Source organism: Betta splendens, chromosome 2 (assembly GCF_900634795.4).
Source record: "Betta splendens chromosome 2, fBetSpl5.4, whole genome shotgun sequence".
In the NCBI taxonomy this organism is placed as follows: domain Eukaryota; kingdom Metazoa; phylum Chordata; class Actinopteri; order Anabantiformes; family Osphronemidae; genus Betta; species Betta splendens.
The window spans coordinates 12,521,930-12,543,587 of NC_040882.2; the positions used below are offsets into that span (position 1 = coordinate 12,521,930).

General features: G+C 40.2%; 1 protein-coding gene, 1 long non-coding RNA gene and 1 pseudogene across 2 annotated transcripts in view; 1 reads left to right on the forward strand and 2 right to left on the reverse strand.

Annotated features, from left to right (window-relative positions):
- Window positions 1-21,658, forward strand: part of LOC129603091 (uncharacterized) — a 506,300-nt gene that overhangs the window by 117,842 nt on the left and 366,800 nt on the right. The gene's annotated exons all lie outside the window — the stretch shown is intronic.
- LOC114851367 (zinc finger protein 431-like) lies at window positions 943-13,035 on the reverse strand (annotated as a pseudogene).
- LOC129603098 (uncharacterized) lies at window positions 15,388-19,991 on the reverse strand. The gene is made up of 3 exons (XR_008692708.1): window positions 18,816-19,991; window positions 17,751-17,852; window positions 15,388-17,515 (listed from the first exon to the last, which is right to left on the reverse strand). It is a non-coding gene; the product is annotated as an uncharacterized LOC129603098 (long non-coding RNA).

Genomic DNA, 21,658 nt, shown 5'->3' on the forward strand with positions numbered 1-21,658 from the left:
GCTTGATCTGGATATTTATTTGTTTATTCATTCATATGTGAAAGCAACTGCTGAAACCAAACAAATCAGTTAAGCAAACAATAGGCACAGAATAAATAAAGAGGAATGTACCTTAGGCTGACACTTTCATAACTAAACAAGCAACAACAATAACTAAACTACTGTGGTTTACCTGTGAAATTAATATTATTGCTAATAATAGTGTTAAGGTATGTGCACACACTCATACAAACATACATATATCATAAACATACACATATGCATTATTATAATCTCAAAACTTATTAATAGCCATTGCATACCTGTATAACATCAAAACTACCATGATCAAACATTATTGATATTGACAGTGATAAATACCAGTAATACTTACAGCTACATTTGGAAAGCCTGTTTATCAGCTCAGGTGTATATTGTCCCACTACAAGCTTGGTAAAGCTGTAGCTTAACATTGTTCACCCAAAAGGTGAGAAAGACATTGATGCATGATCAATGCAACTTGTGAAAGCAGGAGGGTAGGTCTCTGGCAGTCTGCCCATGAGGCCCCAGGCAGAGGCAACTGGCCTGATAATAATTGGTAGTGACTATGTAGCTGATGAGTTTTAATTTTCCTGAATAAAAGAATAATTCAGGTGCAAAAGCGAAACAAACCACTGCAGAAATACCCACCCACAAATATCTGCTGAAGAAATATTACTGGTGTATTATTGGAGTTATTCATGTGTTTTATTTATTTTACTGTACCTATACAAAATCCTTAAAAATAAAACCTTGGACGTAAAGTGACAGGAACAGTCAAGTAGTAGTTTTGATCACAAGACTGTGAAGCTGAGCCACGGGTGCACGGGAGCTGCTTCCTAACACACAGACATACTAGAAGCAGTTGCTACTAGTGCTGATGACTGTGGTGGAAATTTTCCAATAAAGAAGTTGATGAGAGAGTTGTTTTTTGTGTAATTTATTGTAATAACAAAGAAAAGTAAAAGATAATGGGTAAAGCAAATCAAAAACCATCTGGGGAGATCAGAACATACACCATGGAGGTAAAGATCACACAATCATCAATTTGTTTCACCTTTTTGTCCCCTTCTCTGGCAGAGTGGAATGTCTCTTTAGTCCAATCAAATTGGAGGTACCAATTTATCCCTGTGGAGATGTTTCCATTTTTCCACCTGGTACCACTGGTGTCTCAGAGTGAAGGGGCCAAAAACGTCTACAGACAAAGAGAGACACAGCTCCTCTGCTTGTTTTGGGAATCAGATAACAGCCAGATCCAGGGAGGGCCAGGCAGAGACAACCATGGAACAGTCAAACAAGCTTGTCAGATACATAAAATTGATGTACGACAAGTCAAAAGAGATTAATAGCCCTCATGGGAACATTCAATCTAATTATAACAAGGCACAAACTGTATGGTAACAGTATAGAAAAGAAACAATTTTTTTTCCCTTACACAGCTGTGACCAAACTTCGGAGACCGAGTTACAAAACAATTTTCCTTCTCTTTAAAGTAAGTAACAGTGACCAGTTCAACCTTCAGCCTCCCTCAACAACAGTACAAGAATCTAACTAATACTGTTAAAATGAAGCCAATGGAAGACAAAAAAACCTACCAAATTTGACTTTATTTGTCATTAGGCAACCAGATGCACTATATGAAAATCAGAGTAACAGAAACCTCTCACTTCAACCAGACACACACATAAACTCCTTTGTGTATATTCACTGACAGACAACCACTGCACCTTAGGCAAGAAGAAAAGACATACACCCCTAACTACCAACACTGAACAAGGCTCGAAATTTACATACTGTATGCACGCGAACATATTCGGATTCACTCATCCCAAGATTAGTGTAAACATTTTCCTTTTCCACTCAAATTAACAATGAACAGTTTTACATATTCCTAGATTAAATATTGATCACTAATTTATTGAGAACAAGAGATCTGTCTGCCAAACTGCTCTACTGTATGGTGCTCAAATTTCTCAACATTTAATTTTGCTTGTCCACTCACAGAATTTCACTTATCCACTTTTGTGTTGATACTCTGGGACAGATTATTTGCAGCAAAACAGTTAATTTGCAGTAATACAGCTTTAATCTATATTAATTTTGCCTAATTGACAAACACCTTTTACTTATGGACACCATATAATTAGCGCATAATTTCACTTTTCCACATACAGGTGTGTTTAATGTTTTCTTTTTTTCAACTTACAGAATGTCTACTTAACATTTAGAGGCCAATTGGTTGTACTATTTTTAATAACAGAAACAAAATAAACAAACACAAAGCAGTTAGTTATATACATCCATGCAACCCTCTCTGCCCCAACTCCTGCTGATTACCTTAACAAGGTGTTTTCAGTCAATGACAAGCTGGAAAAGCCAACTGACACACCTGATTAAGATCATTTGCAGACAGAGCTTTATGACAAAGAAGTCATAGATCCAAATGCTTTACATTCACTGGATTAATTTTAATTAAATCTCCCCTTCCCGGGTTAAATCTAGCTCACCTGCTGTGCTCCTACTGTCTTCCCCTTATCGTGGCTCCCTTCAAGGACAAACTGATCTGTAAACATCTTGGTCAGCCTCGGTCATGCATTTATAGACATTCATTATACCTAAGCTGATACACCACCTCCCCTCCAAGACCAGTCTCACCGTCTGCTCTCTGACCTTTATCTACCCCCCAAGCCTGAAAAGTTCATAAAAAAATACGAGTGAGTTTCCACTTGTACTGTGCCTACTCTTATATTGTTTGTATCATTTGTTTTCTGCATTTCTGCAGTATTGTTCCGATTGTATTGCTACTTGCTTAACTTACTTCAGGAGTGGCAGCGCACACAGAAGCAGCACAATCTTCTCAGTTTTGTTGTACTTGTTACAATGGTAAATGGCAAATGTTGTGGATTACTTTTATTTACAAGGACCAACGAAGGCAACACTGCCACAGCCACACACCTCACCATTTGTATGTATGTGGACTTAATTTCATCTCGGACTGCTTCAAGAACAAGAGTGCTAAAATGCTGCGATCACATTTTGTAGAAATCTATACCCACATCGCTATAATAAGTACATGTCTTATGATGTCTTTAAACAAGCAAACTAAAATATTTCATCCATCTTCTATATTCCACCGTGCCACCCGCCAAACTAACATATTAAATGTAGTAACCCATGTGTGTCAAGCTAGTAGCTAGGTATTCTAACGACTTCAGCCAGTCGACTGAGCCATTGTTCCCTTGAAATGTGTCGCTGTAGTCTGCTGCAAACACACACCTGTATGGGAAAAAGCAAAAAGCTATCGGCCTTCGAGCAGATACAGGCAGGGAGCGGTGGATCGAGGTTTTGTCCTGTTAAAATGTGCTGCAATTGTTACAAGCCTCCGGCTGGAGACAGGTGTGTGTCCTGTTTAATGCAGGAGAATAATTAAAAGAAGAGACTGCTCATGAAAACTATTTTACAGGTGAACCGACCCTATTCTGTTATTCTTACGTTTTGGGACTTTACTCAAGCATGCTGTGACTTTCTAGGCCCCTGAAAGAGCTTGTCCTAATTGATTTGAATTGATTGGTCCACCATTTGGTCACGTTTTTTTTGTACCAAGGCCATAAAATGCAATCGGCCATTTTTAGTGGATGGGAGTCCTTTCAATCATGTGTTGGCGTTTTTCGGCTAATTGCATAGATTTAAATGACGCCCCATTGGCCAAAGTCAGTCCTTGCAAAGATATGCCCGAACAGACACCTTTTTAGACATTCTGGAACATTTATATGACACGTTAACATTTGTTAATTTGACGTATGAATTTGCGGGTGCTTTGCCAAGCTGGACAGATAAGACAATGTTTTTCGCATTAATGGGATCTTTGGCCAGCGTGAACACTTGGTTTGTCATTGAGGTGCAAAAACGCTTCTCTGCACTTTGCAGTTTTGTCTCCAGTGTAAACACAATGTTTGAGATAATCCTGTGTGATCGCGTTGGTGTGCCTGTAATATACGGTGTCAAGAGAATGCTTTCCACACTGTTCACATGAATGAGGTTTCTCTCCAGTGTGAACATGTTGGTGTGTCAGCAGAGTACGTCTGATAGAAAGTGCTTTTCCACACTGTTCACATGAATAAAGGTTTCTCTCCAGTGTGAACACATTTGTCTGTCTGTAAAGCACTGTGTTTAGAGAATGCTTCTTCACACTATTCACATGAAAGATGTTTCTCTCCAGTGTGAACATGTTGGTGTGTCAGCAAGGTACTTCTGGAAAAAAATGCTTTTCCACACTGTTCACATGAATAAGGTTTCTCTCCAGTGTGAATGCGTTTGTGTGCCTGTAAATTAATGCGTCGAGAGAATGCTCTTCCACACTGTTCACATGAATGAGGTTTCTCTCCTGTGTGAACATGTTGGTGTGTCAGCAAAGTACTTCTGATAGAAAATGCTTTTCCACACTGTTCACATGAATATGGTTTCTCTCCAGTGTGAACGCGTTTGTGTGTTACTAAAACACTGTGTTGAGAAAATGCTTTTCCACACTGTTCACATGAATGAGGTTTTTCTCCAGTGTGAACATGTTGGTGTGCCTGTAAATGATGGTGTCGAGAGAATGCTTTACCGCACTGTTCACATGAATGAGGTTTTTCTCCAGTGTGAACACGTTGGTGTGCCTGTAAATGACTGTGTCGAGAGAATGCTTTTCCACACTGTTCACATGAATAAGGTTTCTCTCCAGTGTGAACACGTTGGTGTGCCTGTAAATGATGGTGTCGAGAGAATGCTTTACCGCACTGTTCACATGAATGAGGTTTTTCTCCAGTGTGAACACGTTGGTGTGCCTGTAAATGACTGTGTCGAGAGAATGCTTTTCCACACTGTTCACATGAATAAGGTTTCTCTCCAGTGTGAATGCGTCTGTGAACCTGTAAAGTACTGTGTCGAGAGAATGAATTTCCACACTGTTCACATGGATAGGGTTTCTCTCCAGTGTGAGTGCGTTTGTGTTTCTGTAAATGACTGTGTTGAGAAAATGCTTTTCCACACTGCTCACATGAATAAGGTTTCTCTCCAGTGTGAACCAATTGGTGTGCCCGTAAATCACTCTGTCGAGGGAATGCTTTTCCACACTGTTCACATGAATAAGGTTTCTCTCCAGTGTGAATGCGTTTGTGTTTCTGTAAATTACTGAGTTGAGAAAATGCTTTTCCACACTGTTCACATGAATAAGGTTTCTCTCCAGTGTGAACATGTTGGTGTCTCAGTAAAGTACTTCTAGTAGAAAATGTCTTTCCACACTGTTCACAGGAGTGAGGGTTCTCTGCCGTGTGAACATGACAGTTAATTTTCAGATCCTTTGACCTGTGGAACCCAGCACCCCTTGGTTTTTCTCCGGAGTGAACATTTTGATGATTCTCTAGCTCTGACTGAAAGGCCTGGCTATGTTGCTGACAGAGATACAGCCTTGAAGCTCTTCTTCCTCCGTGTCCCTAAAGTGACAGATACAGAAAACAAGAAAATCTCCGTTAGAGAGCACTGTGTTGGAGTGCATGTGTGTGTGGTTTCTGAAAGAAAAGGAAATTACAAATCAACCATCAGCACAAAACACCTCATCAAATGTTTCCCATAAAACTGGGCATTACTGATTCACCATGTTAGGCATATCACCGCCACAACATGGAGCCATCACATTACAAAAATTCCTCCAGTTAAATTCTCATAACTGAGGCAATTACAGGTCTGCTAAATTTGTGACTCGAATGTATCAATAGGAATAATAGTAATAATACCTGATACTTAATATTGGAACAAATGATAACTCTACTAGGAATGCAGAGCACGTGTCAATCAATGCGCTGTAAAACACAGTTTCAAAATGCGCAGATGAACTTCGACCAATTCGAATATGATTTATATGCTGAATAGGAACATAAACGTACACAATAAATAATAAGTGACTTACAGCTCAATGGACGCACACAATATATTAACAATAACGGTTGCATCAAAATTATTTAACGCTCTAGACTAAGAAAACTGTCCTTAGTGACTTTTGCATAAAGAGGGGGTCTGAACAGAATGTACCACTCCTAGACGGGGAGAATAGTCCAAGTGGTATTGGCATTTTTAACACAGCACTTTGAGGAAACACCACCTGGATGACGTAACAACATCAGCTGGGTACGAGAAAACAAAAACAAAACAAAAGTAGTTGAGAGGAAGATGGAGTTCGACTAAGAGAGTTTTTGTCACTGACTAAATACCTTGTGGGCGTCACTAAGTTTAAGAGGCGGAGAGTGCAGGTTGTGTGGCTGGAGCTTGGGGTGGAGTCCCACCTCTTCACTTCATCAGAATATTCTATTTAAATTACTTCTAAATTTGAAATTAACGATAATTTCTCTTTCCAGCAAGCTTAAGGTAACATCACACGCGACTGCTAAGAGTTGCAAAACAAGCTTGTAACACTCAAGCACCCTTTCTTTTCATTAAACGTCCTACTAATCTTCACTGTTATCTAGTGTTTTCTCTGCTAGCGTAGCAGCTAGCTTACTTTCCTCCTATGGCTTCCTCCTTTTCCTCTCCCTCTCGTTCTGTTCTGTGCGTCTTATGTTTAGCTTATCCTCCGCCTCCTCTAGTGATAAGTTAGTAGTAATTGTATCTATAATAAGTGTACGCTAGTTGCAGGTTTTGAGGCGAGGATCTTACACTTAGAGTCTTGGCTTCGCACCTTAGAAAACAGGCCAGCTAGCCAGGCACCTTTAGTCGGTGCGGAGCCTCCTAGCTTAGCTGCTACCAGTCCCCTGACGGGCCCCAGGCAGCTGGGTAACGACTTGGTCACGGCTCGTAAGAAACATAGCTTTAGGCAGGCGCCCACGGTTTATCCACCAACCGCTTCATGTTTTAAACAGATTTTCCCCACTCAGCGACACATTGGCTGAGAAACCCACTCTGATCATTGGTGACTCCATAGTCCGAAACGTGAAGTTAGAGAATCCAGTGGTCATAGTTAAGTGTTTACCTGGGGCCAGAGCGGGCGACATTGAATCTTATCTTAAGCTCCTGTCTAAGTGTAATAGGAAAAATTCTGCCTTTGTGCTTTTTCTTATCCAATACAGTCGTCATGTGTTGGTTAGGTTCAATACTGAACATTCTTACACAAAAAAAACTAATCTCTTGTGCCCTGACATACATTAAGTTTGACATAGTTCTTAGCACAAATAAATTCATTGTAGTGGGAGACATTCATATAGATGTTGACAGCAACTTTCTCAGCACTGCTTTAAACTCCTTCATAGACACTATTAAGAACCCACTCATCGTTTTAACCATAACCTTGATCTTGTCCTCAGCAGCACTGACTTTATGAACTACTTTACTAAAAAAATGATCATCATTAGAGAAGACATTCAGCAGAAAGCACTGCCTAGATCCATCAACTTTAAATTTACTAAATCCTCTATCTTACCTACACAGCTTCTTTCCCATAACTCATATGGAGTTAACCTCAATAATTAACTCTTCCAAGTCGTCCACTTGTTTGTTAGAAACAATCCCAACCAGATTACTCCAAGAAGTTCTACCTTTTATCAGATCACCAATATTAACATTAAGGCTATGTACCATAGGCTTTTAAGGTGGCTGTAGTCAAACCTTTATTGAAAAAAACTGCTCTGGACCCTGGAGAACTAGCCTACTATAGGCCCATTTCAAATTTAACCTTTATTTTTAAGATTCTTGAAGAAATTGTGGCTAAACAATTATCTAATTACTTATCTTAATTAACAATTAACTACTTGTCCAATAACCTCCCATCACTGTTCTATGTCCAACTAACCTTGTCTCTTTTTGTTCAGTAGTTGTGCTTCTCCCCCGCTCTCTCTCTCTCTTCTCCATTCTGTCCTCATCATCGGAGTCAGAGCTTTGTGTCTGTGATGGCCAGCTGCGGATTCAACCATCCTGCTTGTATCCAGTCCCTGGTTCAACCATCCTGCCTGTGCTCTGTTGTTGCTTTGTGTTGTTTATGTGTGTTTTTCTCTGTCTATCCACTCACCCCAACCGGTCGAGGCAGATGGTTGCCCACATCCAGCCTGGTTCTGCTGGGGGTTTCTTCCTTGTTAGAGAGGGAGTTTTTCTTCTCCACTTTCAAATTGAAGGCTTGCTGCATGTGGGATAGTTGTGTATGGTCTTAAACCTTACTTTGTAAAAGTGCATTGAGATAACTTTATTGTGATTGGGGGAAGGAATCCTGAAGGGCACCTGACCACTGCTCAGAGAAAAAGCAGCGATGATAGCAACTTCAGTGCGAATTACCAGACTGTTGTCCAGTCCAGGAAGTTTTGTTGAAGCGTGTTGCACATGCGTATTGGGTTTGTGGGGAAAGTTTTTTACAAAGATGCTAACTGCATGGAGATGAGTATCTTGTGCTAGTCGGGTAAACAAACAGTCCCACGTAAACAGACAACGTCCTCCCAATCACCATTGTACATATAAAAAGCAACGCAGAGTCACTAAAAGATAGCGTTGCTAAATTAACTAGCTGGACGCCAAGTCAGATTGAGTTAGTTACACTTTGACATAATTTTATTTAAAAAAAATTGCTTTAATATTCAGACAAATCACTGCATGACAGATTAGGGAACAAAAGGCATTGATTCTAATTAAACTGACTATAAGATGGTACTTTTTTCCAGCGGCTAATTTGTGGATTTTTATATTAGATGTTTACACCGTGCAGGTCTAACTGAAAGCTGTTGAGGTTTGTGTGTTGTATGCAGCCTTAGTCACCGTTATGCATTAGCGGTGAGACTCCTCTGTCCGCTTTTGCTATTGGTGTTACGCTAGTTTTTTTTCTTTTTTCTTTTTTATTGGAAGCAACCGTATGTGACTGACTTGCTGACTGCGTCAGATGGACAGAGCCGACGGAGCAGATTCTTCTTTCTGCCTTAAATAAATGGCTAGTTCACCAAAAGAGATGGTAAAGACATTTGATATATTCTTACACGCAGACCACGTAGGAGTTGCTGTGCTCAACAAAAGCCAAAACAATTGCCACCTTAAAAGAAGTCGAGATGGAAAGACCTGTCAATCATGGCACGGCAGCAGATTCATCTGCTACGAGGAAAATGTAAACAAAATGTGAAAGAAGGACAGAGTGTGTGTGACGAAGTAATTGTGAGGCAGTTTCATTTTGACACTGAAGACGACGACCTTGTTTGTTTTAATGTGCAAAATGCAGCGTTAAGATAGTGATTGATTACTTTTGGGGTAAACTGCTGTACTTTTTATTCTTTTTAACCAGCCGTGTTTAAAGTTACGAAAAACAATCTTTCTAATATATGAAAAAACATTTTTTCTAATTGAAATCTAGTGGGTGCGGCTTAAATTCTGGTGCGCCCTAGAGTGCAGAATTTACAGCATTAGAAATGTAGTTTTTAGATCTTTCTTAATAAACACTACAGTAATATGTTTCTGTATCTTAATTTGTTACAGGCATCTAACCTAGAGAGGCAGGTGAAACTTATCTTCACACTTCAATGTGCAATGTATAGGTTACTGAGTGAGTTCAGAAGCCTGAGGGTTAGAGGATGGAAGCTTATGCAGGGCCTTTCCGTGGGAATGCTTTACTGGATGTACGGTAGGGTAAACAGACCATGTTCTGCGTAGGTAGTAAACTTGGTTATGTTTTTAGATTTGTTTCTGCAGCAAGACAGGTATAGTTGTAGACAAATCACAGAGGAGATGTTGTTATCTTTGTTCTCATCACTATTTGGAAGACTTTGAGCGTAGCAGTTCTCAACCAGATGGAGGCTGCAGGTGTCCTCACCATCACCTCATCAAAAAAGGTAAATCACTAAAAACGTACTACGATGGATTTGCAGGGTACCTTACGCCAAAAGCAAACCCAATATTCGCCAGGTACAAGTTCCACGAAAAGACACAAGGGAGTGGTTAATCATTTGAGCAATTTGTGACAGAGCTCAAGCTGTTCGTAAAAGACTGTGGTTATGAAAAAGGTCAGGGACCGAATTATATCCGCCACTAACTCACCTCACGTTAGAGAAAAGCTACTTAGCCAAAGGCTAACACTAGACAAGGCAATTGATATGGCACACTCTCATGAGTTAGCTCAAGTGTAGTTAAAAGCCATGGCTTGTGACACTCATGAAATACTTCATGTATTCTTCAATATTTCAATTATATTCAATTCAATATTTATAGCATAACATGCTTTTCAGCAGTGAAGAATCCCTTAAGGTCTGCGCAAAGGCAGAACACGGTGTGTTCAGGGTCCAGCCCTCTGGTCTTTTTGTTCAGGATCTCAATACCCTGAATTTCTTGCCAGTTTACTACAGTAGAACTAATCAATGGAACAAAACTCCATGAAATAACCAGCTGCCTTCTACTGGAATGACAACAACACCAACAACTCTTATATGGTCCACTTACTAACATTCATTTATATCTTGTTTATAGTGCTACTGATTATTGTGTCATTTTTTTTTGTCAACTATACGTTTGTGCAACGACAACAAAGATGCATCCATCTGTCTAAAAGTGTGTCTTACTGTAACTAGTCAGGTCATTGTAGCCGCTAACACAGTTAGCCTCATCTCCATTATTTATACAAAGTATAATTAGCTGCCTTTTAGCTCAAGCCTGTGTTTACTGGAATATGTACCGCGGTGAATTTAGTTTGACGTTGGACATTCAACAGACATTCGACCGAAAGTACCTCCAGACAAGCGATCCGCGTTTCGTGTTCGCTACGCGGACACAGAACGAGACCGCTCGGCACATGAAGACGTTGACTTAGGGACCGTCGATAATTTGGATTTTCAAGAATTAAACTGTGTGTCTACATGTCCTTTACAGGGCACAACCAGGTTTTGAACCAGTAGGTCATATGGTGTGGATGGTGTTGAAAAATTACAGTAATATTTACACACAAATATTATAGAAAAATAAAAAAGATGATTTGATCCTCATAGAAATGTTTGTGCCCTGTGAAGGACAGTTTGGAGCAGGTTTTGAACCAGTAGGTCATATGGTGTGGATGGTATTGAAAAAAATTCAGTAATTGGTTTGGACGCTATTGAATTATTAATTTCTTGAAAATCCAAACAATTTATCGACGATCCCTAAGTCAACGTCTTCATGTGCCGAGCGGTCTCGTTCTGTGTCCGCGTAGCGAACACGAAACGCGCATCGCTTGTTCAAACACGGACCGCTTGTCTGGAGATACTTTCGGTCGAATGTCTGTTGAATGTCCAACGTCAAACTAACTTCACCGCGCAGGAATATGTCTCAGTCACACACACACACACACACACACACACACACACACACACACACACACACACACACACAGTTCCCATTAGCAGAGAACACAGGCTCCTTTCCTCTGCAGAGCAGCGTCCGTATGTTTCCACGCATCCACAGCCTGGTTTTACTTCGTTCTGTCACAACATCCACATCTTTGCATTAGTGTCGCTATGAGCGCTTTTAGCGGTGAATCAGCACCGACCTGTTGATCTGTGGGACCAGCGTGGTCACGGTCCTGCTGCTCCTCCTCAGCTTCGCTAATGGACCGGTCCTGCTCATTTAAACTCGGGTCCTGTTCCTCCTTCTTTATTGCACTAGTGGACCGGTCCTGCTCGGTTAAACTCGGGTATTGCCGTTCCTCCTTTATTCCACTGATGGACCTGTCCTGTTCGGTTAAACTCGGGTCCTGCTGCTCCGTATCGCTCTGCTTCTGTTCTAGATAGACGTCCACGTCCTCTTCTTTTATTTCCAATTTGTACTGATCCATTTTCGTCTCGGTTCCTTGAATCCAGCAGCTCTCTGCTCTAAGAACAGAACAAAGACAACAGATCTCAGATTTCCGCCTGGTCTTTTTCTTCTTCGGTGGTGTTCACCTTCTTCTTCTTTAGTGTTTTACGGCGACTCGCATCCTTAAAGTTACACTACCGCCATCTACTGTATCCTACCTCCCTCACACCCTCTTACACGACATGTAAAACGTTAACAGAGCATTCAGTCATCTCTCTGATCCTCCAGCTTCCAACACAAAATAAATATACATCTTTCTTTCATACTTCCCTAATGCTCCTCACTATTACTTCCTTACAGGCGTGAGCACGTTTCGATCGCTCTGTCTAAGTCTTGTCTTTTCTGTGTTTTTCCTTACTTTTTACCAACTGCATGTGATTTTCTTTAAATAGTCTTAGTATTTGAGGTGCATCCTCTTTTATCGTGTGGTTCGAAATAATTTTTTGTCTTTTTTATTGCTTGGATTTATACTTTCCCTCATCCGCAATGCCGGAGCGCAGTAGCAGAACTTTGTTCACACCCGACACCAGCTGATCTCACTAAGATCGGCTTCAAAATATTTGACTCCGCTAGAAACGCCAAGCTTCCCTGAAGAAATATTGAGAAAAATGAGGACAGAATGTGAGAATATTCAAGCTGCATTTCCCTTCGCTGATTATGGGTGGCTTATGCCTTGGCTCAGTTGGGAGGGGCATCAAACACAAAGGACATGACTGATACTGTGGGGTTGGTTTCAGATGTGAATCGTGTTCATTTACCTTATTTAAGCAAATATCAAACTATGGACGTTGTTGTCTAGTTGTCCACAGGCACAAACTCTTCACTTACACTGGTGAACATTAAGAGCGTTGACCTGACCCATGGCCTAATGATTCAGATGCAGTTTACATGAAAAATCAGCGCAGCGTCCTTGTGCTGAGGAGACTAAGGTTTGTTGCAGAGCAGGGAGCTCTATGGAGAGATGTGTGACGCACCAATGTGGCCACATGGAAGTCAATGAGCGTATTTTCTGTTTTGTAAGAGACAGATGGGGTGCATAGGGGGGCGTTCCTAGTTACGACCACAAGGGGGCAGCTCCCCTCAGGTGAGACGTTACGGTGCTGTCGGAGCTCGTTTTTGTCAGACTGATAAACGCGAGCACAGATGAAGCAGCATCGTTGTCCGTCTCACCTTTGTACAAACTGTTTTACAGTTTACATTTAATCTGTTACTGGGACCAGTTGGACCTGTAACAGATGGGATGAGTGGATCAGGAGGCCAGTCAGTCCTATGGATGCAGCTGGACTCATTACAGGGGGTGGAAGAGAGGAGGACGGTAGCGTAGCTATGGTTCTAACTGGAGAACAGGTCCCTGCAGACTGTTACACACTAAGTGTCTGAAGAAGCCACATCACTGCTCTACTGCTGTCAGTCTTCCATCACCATCAGAACTGAAAACCAATAGTCACTATAACACACAGCATTATTAAATATTTAACCTGTTGGTTTCGTTTTTATTTATCAACCTTTGGTTTATGTCATTCCTGCTTGTTATAACTGTGACATGACAGGAAGAACTGGCGCAAGACATGAGGCTAAATGTGGTGATTGCAGACACTCGATGATAAATGTCTGGACCACCTCCTCCAACAGAAATTTATGGACCTCAGGATTTGCTACACTGAGGATCACTGATGATCGAAAGCATCTGTTAGGAATTGAGTCTCACCATCACTGTTCATATCATTTCCCACTTTATTTTGTTATTTTCCTGTCTTGTCTGTGCTTCATTTTGTCCAGCCTTACCATTAGTCATGTATTCACCACCTGTGTTCAATTAGTCATTTACCATGTACACAACAAAAAACCCATATTTCTTCTTATTATTATTAATGTTTCTGTCAATCTGTGATAGTGAGCACTTCTCATTTGCCGAGATAATCCATCCATTATTTAACAGGTGTGCCTTACACAATGTCAAAATTGTAAATTCATCCTATTATAATGTATAAAATATAATATAAATATATTCATTTCAGCAGAGGATTCGTGGCAGCACAATCTTGTTGAGGGATTTAAAACAAAGTCAATTGTCTTAAATAGCACACATGGATTTTGGCTATTTGATGCAATAATGTCTGAAAGATATTTTTTAGCATCTTTAAAAGTATTTTGATACTGACGCCAACAACCCTTTAGAATTTGAAAAGAGACCCGCAGACCATCCTTCTTCCACCTGCGCTCAGCTTGTCGACACAGCTTGTCCTGCTGCTGAGCCAAGGCTCAGATTTAATTTTAGGCAACACAGTTTTTCGTGGGGCCACAGTGTTCAGTAGGGTACAACAGGAGGAGTGAGACCAGGAGCTGAGTTCCTCTGTTGTGACATCAACAGTTGTGCCAGAAGGAGGACATAGCTGGTTAAAAGCAACAGAAAACTGACCAGCAGTGGAGGAATTAAAAATCCGGCACAGGCGAGCAGGAGCAGGCAATTTAACTGCGTTTTTTTGTCCACAAGGATCAAATAAACAGACATCCTTCACATTTTGTTGAAGATACAGAAGGAACTGACGATTATAAACGATTATAAAGAGACTCAGTCTGTAGATTTCCAAGAGCCAGAAAATAAATAAATACCAACAGTAATACGGACAGGAGACGAGCAGCCACAAAGACACCAGTGCCATCTTAACTTTCTTTTACAATAGATTCACTATGTCCAGATGATAGATGATCTATAAGATAGATAGGTTTCAAATTACAGATAATGAAATAAAAGTCTTTGTTTCAACTAAATGACAAACAGGTCTTCTCAATGTAGAAATAAACAGAAACAGAGTTGCAGAAGCACCAAATCTCTAATAACATAATAACATAACATAATAAGCTCTAATAACATCGGACTATCAAACATGTTTGCCACATCAAGGCTACTTATTCACTATTGTCCACAGAGAAACACAATCACACACCTTTGATTAAATAACTTTCATTTGACAATAAACATGGAAGGTCATCCTGAACAACCACGTATCAGCGAGGGTTTGATGGTCAGCCTGCTCTGATGCAGTTCTCACACACAACCAGCAGGTGTCGTTGTTCTGGTTGTGTCATATGGTGTCAAGCAATGTGTCGATTTCAGTACCAACTGTATCATAGTTGCTCAGTGATTCATGAGGATTCGATTTCGCCATCTTTATTTAACATACCACTTTACCTGCTTGCAAACTAAGACAGGGAATATAGACTTAAAATTCTTCTAGCGACAACTTCTCGCTTTTTCTTCAAGTGGACCACAACCCAGGAAGTGATGTCCGCAAGGTAAGACGGAAATAAAATAAAACACTTCCAAAACTCTTGGGAACAATCAATCCTACTCAATCAAATTAACAAAATAGCATTAAAATCACCATAAGCATTAAAAATAACCAAACTCCCAAAGTATATGTAACCCACACGTTCTCTTCCTCTGTCCACTACTGCCCCTGACCAGTGCTCTGCGTTGTGTTAGATGGTGTGAATGGGGGGAGGAGAAGAGCAGGTGGTGATGGTGGGAGAAGGAAGGGAGCGGACACAAGGTTCTGGATGCGGTTCAGACTCGGCCGTCGTTTATTTAGCCTGTGTTGCAGCGCAGCGTAATATCAGCCAATATAAACAAACATAAATTTCCCATTAGACATTGGTACTCAGCATAACATATAAATAAAACCAAAACATAATAATCTCAATTTAAAACTTGTACTCTCAGATTAAATTAGCACTTTCAGTAAAGAAGTTAGACCAAAAATAATATTTCAAATCAATAACTTAACAGAAAACGGCTACACATGCCACATCCTCCAAATGTTATAAAAGTACAAAAACACAGACAACTGTCACTCAATTTTAACCAAAACTATGATATTGCACATTAGTTATTAATACACATAAACAAATAAGCCAGATGGGCGTTATTAGCATTGATATTCATGGATGCTTTGAGCAGCCATGCTCACTGCTTACCTATGTTGCAGCGCAGCATAATATGAGCCAATATGGCAACCAGCGCGCACATGGGAACAAAACTACAGCGTCCCGGGAGGGACAGGCCGAGAAACAAAACTTAAAGGAGTCATATCATACTTTTCATTCTAAAAAATATTAGACTTTAATGTCTCAGTAAGGTCTCTGTAAATTTTCATCCCATAAAACCCTTTAGATCGTCCACACTGCCCCTGTCAATATGTGGTTCTCACTCCCCATCAGCAAACGCTGTGTTTTCTGGGCGTGTCGCAAGCGAAGCTGCTCACCACACCTCTGTGCGGAAGCGCATACCTTTTTTGTTGTTGTTGTTTTTTTTTTTAATTGGCTCCATGGATACGAGCCACCGCACGGTTACGATACAATAGGTGGCAGTAGTGCGACATTGAGAATGCAATCCACCGCAATCCTCCACAGAAGAAGACCCGCTACAGGACTGCATGACATTAGCCAGCTGATTCGTAGCGTTGTAGAACCATACGTCTACGATCCCGAATCTGACCCTGAAGCTAAAGAGGAGGCTGTTGAAGTCGCCACATTTCGGCCGATGCAAGATGTGTCTCATTGGTAATGTCGCATTTACTTTAATTTAATTGATTTATGTAATTTGCAAAGCGACTAGCGGTTGCTAATGCGTATGCTAAATGGCGTGTGCAGCTTGAATATTCACAACACGACTTACCTGGAAAACTCTCGTTAATAGATAACACTACTTTAGCTTACATTATTTAAATAAATAAGTTTGAGAGCATAGCTGAAATAATATAAATACATTTTACATTTACACATTTCACTGTTTTTGTCTTACTTGTGCTGCTGCTCTGACAATTTTATTTAAAAAATGTGCATTAATATTTAGAGCAATCACTGCATGACCTTCCTGGAAACAAAAAGCATTGGTTCAAATTATATATTGACCTAACGTATTTTTACTGCTTTTAATTATGTTTTTTGTCATTCTTGATAAATCTGACAGTAATATGTCTCTGTATCTGAAGTTGTTACAGGTATGTAGTCTACAGAGGCTAGTGGGCTGGTGCTGAGGATTTCTGGGGTGAAGAATCTGAGTTGCCATCTCTTCATGCTTGGGTTGTAGATGAAGGCAGTTTCCTGATGGATAAAACACTAAAACACTTATAGTATGATTGATGTAAACCACCTGTGGAATAACTCCTTTACCATTTGAGTAAAAATGTGTTTTTTGTGAGTGCAACATTCATTAAGAATTTTTTTATTTTATTTATATATAATTTATGTGCTTTTTATTTATGGCCGCTTCAACTTTATAGCTTACCATATTAGAAAGAGAAAAACATGTAATTTCAATACTATGATTTCCTAAATAAAAGTGTTTTACCTTCAGAAACAGAGTTTAGTGAAATACATAATAGTTAAAGCCAACTTTATTGTAAACCAAAAAAATACACCACTACTCCAAAGCTAGAACAAACTGTTACCTTCACACTCCAATGTGCAATGTATAGGTTACTGAGTTAATTAAGAGGTCTGGGGGTTTGAGGTCAGAAGCTTTTGCAGGGCCTTGCAGACGAAATGCATGAAAGTAGGGTAAACAGGGAGATGTGGTGATCCTTGTTCTCATCACTATTTGGAAGACTGAGCGGAAGCAGTCCTCTACCAGATGGAAGCTGTGGCTGTCCTCACCATCACCTCATCAAAACAAAAGGTACTGCAATCAGAATTGTAGATTAGTGAAATGTTCATTATTATGTAGGTCAAAACCTTCTCTATTGTAAGAACACACAATACCAGACAAAAAATTAAACCAAACAAGAGGACAGGCCTGTCTGTGCTAAAACAACAGATAAACAGTTGTTACAATTCAAATATAAAATCTAAACAGTATATACCAATTAAAATCTTCTATTACCTATCTTACTGTTGGTACATACAAACTTACATACCTTTACTCCTGAGCTGGGCAGCAGATGTCTGTGTACCAACAGTCTGCAGTGATTTCTCTGTTTAACAGCCTCCTTGCATGTGGGCAACTGGGATTTGCCCTCCTACAGTATAGAAAAGACTGTTACATTTACTGTAAATTGTATTGGTCCTACAAATATAATGGCTATGGTACAAGCTATAGGTAACTGACCAGATAAGCAGCAGGTATTGTAGAGATGTGACTAATTAGCAACCAAGCTTGAAACACAACACAGTAATCATTCCAACTAATCATGTTAGAATTTGATAGAACAATGACATAACCCCAAATCACAAGTTGATTTGGGCTGTGACACGGGACGGGGTAATAACAAACACAACCGCGTTCATCTGCAGGTTCTTTTTGTAGCGATCGACCAGCTGTAGCTCTAAAGTGCAAAGGCCTAAAGGCATGCTAATGGCTAACGCAACACACAAACAGGAGCGGCAGCACGTCAACAGGACAAAAGCTCGATCCACCGTTTCCTGCCTGTCGCCGATCGAAGGCCCATTGCTATTAGCTGTTCCCCACACAGGTGTGTGATTGCGCCAACTCAGAGTAGCACATTTGAAAGGGACAAAGGCTCAGTTGTCTCACTGTAGCCGTTAGCGACGCTAGCGATTAGCTTGTCTCACATGTGGGTTACTGCATTTTAAACAGACCCAACTAACATATTTAGATATCACAAGTATCAAGCACAAACTTACTACAGCGAGCTAGATCCACCGCTTCCTGTCTGTCGCCGCTGGAAGGGCGATAACGAATAGCTGTTCCCCGCAGGTGTATGAGATTACAGAAAAAGGACAGACGCTAGACCCACCGCTCCCTGCCCGTAGCCGCTCGATGCCGTTAGTCATTAGCTTTTCTCCACACAGGTGTGTGGCTGCAGGAGCCCACATGAGCACATTTGAAGGGGACAAAGGCTCGGTCGACTGGCTGTAGCCGTTAGCATAGCTAGCTAGTAACTTGCCCCACACATAGGTTACTACATTTAAACGGACAAACTAACATTTTAAAACATTATAAATATCAAGCATGTACTTACTTCAGTGAGTGGATGACGGACTTTAGGAATAGGTCCTTTTTTTCCAACAGGAGCCGTGAAACAAATCCAGCATTGTACGCACCCTCGTTTGAAATGCACATACGTATAAATGCTGAGGCAGTGTTTCTGGCACCGGTCCGTTAAAAATAAGAGTGACCCACAAATCCTCACTTGTTGATCCCTTAGTAAAGTGAAGAGACTTTGGTGTTGGTTAGAACACCTAAGAACCGAACTATTTCTATGGGAGGACTTGGGCGCTGCAGTGCTGGTCTGTTCACGGTGAGTGAGAGGGGGGAAATGGCGGAAGTCCAGTTTTGGTTCGGGATCATTGTGGGGGTGGTGGTTCAGGATTTGCAAGGAGAACTTTCAACCAGTATGACGAAACCTGGGGAACGGCCTCAGAGTAGGTCGTGGCTGTTTTCATTGGATGAGAAAATTTACGTTTTCAAAATGTGAAAAAAGCAGGAAATGCATTTCTACCTTGCTCAGTGTGTGTATATGTGACCCATAGAGTCATAGGGACACTCCAAAATGTCTAAAAAGTGGATTTTGCATGATATGAGCCCTTTAAAATCTACAGTGACATGGTGCAACAGCGGCATCTTTTGGCCGTTCGGGAACATTGCCCTACATATACAAATTAACGTAATCACATTACTCGGTGAAAACAGCGTTTCCAATTCACAAGCGCCACCTAGTGGAAACGGACAGCAACTCAAACAATGAGAAACAAACACTTTTCTATACTTTTTCAGCTAAAAAGAGAACACGAAAACGAACGAAAAATCTTAGAACAATAACTGAAAAAAAACAAACATTTTCAGTCAGTGTGAATAGATACATTTTGTCACTTCACTCACTGAACAGTAGGATTGTTTACATTCTCCCTGTGCTTGTTTGCTTTGTTGCTGGATGCTCTAATATGAAGTTCTCCAGATCAGAATCATGTGATCTTCTGCATGATAATGCACAACAACTACACTGTAACTCAGGTTGAACCGGATGAACTTGGAAATAAAAATTCTTATATTTCCCCCCAACAAATGTAAATAAATGTGTGAAATTTAAATTGTCTCGTTAATCCAAGCTGGAACGGAGCAGTAAGACCAAAGTAAAAGCTTGATCTTCAGTGATGCTAGAGGTGACAGAAACTCTGAGGGACCGCACAGTCTGCTCAACTCAGCTGCACACAGACACATCTAACGCAAGTCTCTTACTTTATGTCTCTCTTTACATTCACATGTTTCCCCACCTCTGCCAGTTGGCTACTTTACTTGTTCTCTTTCCTGCTTCTCTATTCAAAATAAGTTATTTTCTGCAAAATATGTTATGTTCTGTTTGTCTGTTGTAAAGAAAGGGGTAAGAAGAACTAGAGCAAAGCATTGCCAAGGATCAAAACAAAGTAAAAACATTTAGTCTGTCAAGAGCTGCTCATTTTATGTATTAACCTTTCTCTGACAAGACTTTAGAAGTATTTTGTAGTAAAGTTTTGTATCATTAGATTTTACATGTAAACAGAAGATATTCTCATAGACTGCAATTCTTTCTATGTTGAAGCTATTGTTTCCAGCCTATTTTACAACATTTCTGTGGATGAATATTTCTACATCTAAACATAACATGAGCTACTGGAACCTAACGACCCAAGTACACAGAAGTAAAGTTACATACAATGTTTTATTATAACACAAACAAACTCACTGCGTGGCAGGACTGAACTCTAACACAAAAACGTGAGAACTAAAAATCACTGCTACGCAGGAAAACTAACACTGCTACGTTAACAAACCAACAACGCGGGCAACAATACTGTAAACATAAAACACCAGACACTCACTGGAGACGACTAAACAAGCAGGGTCCTACAGATCACAACTAAAAACGCTCCGTTCCTAACGGGCACACAAACCTAAACGCAGATGACTACGACAAACCTTCACTGATGAAAAACTCCAAAACTCCGCGGTTCTTTATCAGGTAATATTGGCGTACCTTTCGAGCAGAATTCTGTTGCCAGTCATACGATAATTATCGTATTTATGCGATAGTTTGTTGGTTACAGTAGGTTGTCTGTACGGTCTACGATTTCCAATATACGATAGTTTTGACACTGCTGTTATGTTTTGATTTCGTTTTAATTGTCGTGCACTTTACCAGAAATTGTTTTTTACGTGTAGCTGATAGGTTTTATGACCTGCTCAGGTTTGTTTTCACAGTTGCACCGTTTCAGGGACGGATTCAACCTCTTGAATGAGTCCGAATCCTTCTGTCGCTGCTGCGGTGTTCAACGGGTGTCGGACATTACAGTGTTAAAAAAAAGATGTAAAAGAAAACCAGGACAAGGCATAAAGTCTCTAGGTCCGAAAATGAATAAAATAATAGCCTATCTGACATAAAGAAACCTCTGTGTGATTTGAGTAAAAATACGATCATTTTAAAGCGACCGTACCGTATTTTTATTTCCCATCAGAAAACACTGAACAGCATCATCCAGACACAAGCTACAGCTGCTGCAGTCTGAGTCAAAGTCATAAGCTGAGCTGAAAGACACAGTAAACATTACGGGAACACATGCAAACAAAAGATAGACAGATAATGGCATCTATAATATTAATGCTCTTTTTATAATAGCAGATATTAACTCAACATCCTATAGCGGATTCAATTTAATAATTTATTATTTATGCAGAAACATTAATATTTCTTGAAATTGGGGAACCAGTATCACACTTTAATTAATCTACTTAAACAGCAGATTTCAATTTAATGAGTTAAATATTATTTTATTTTTACTTGATAAAGGCAAATCAGCCTCCAATGTCATGAGTTCTTGTTGCAGTGTC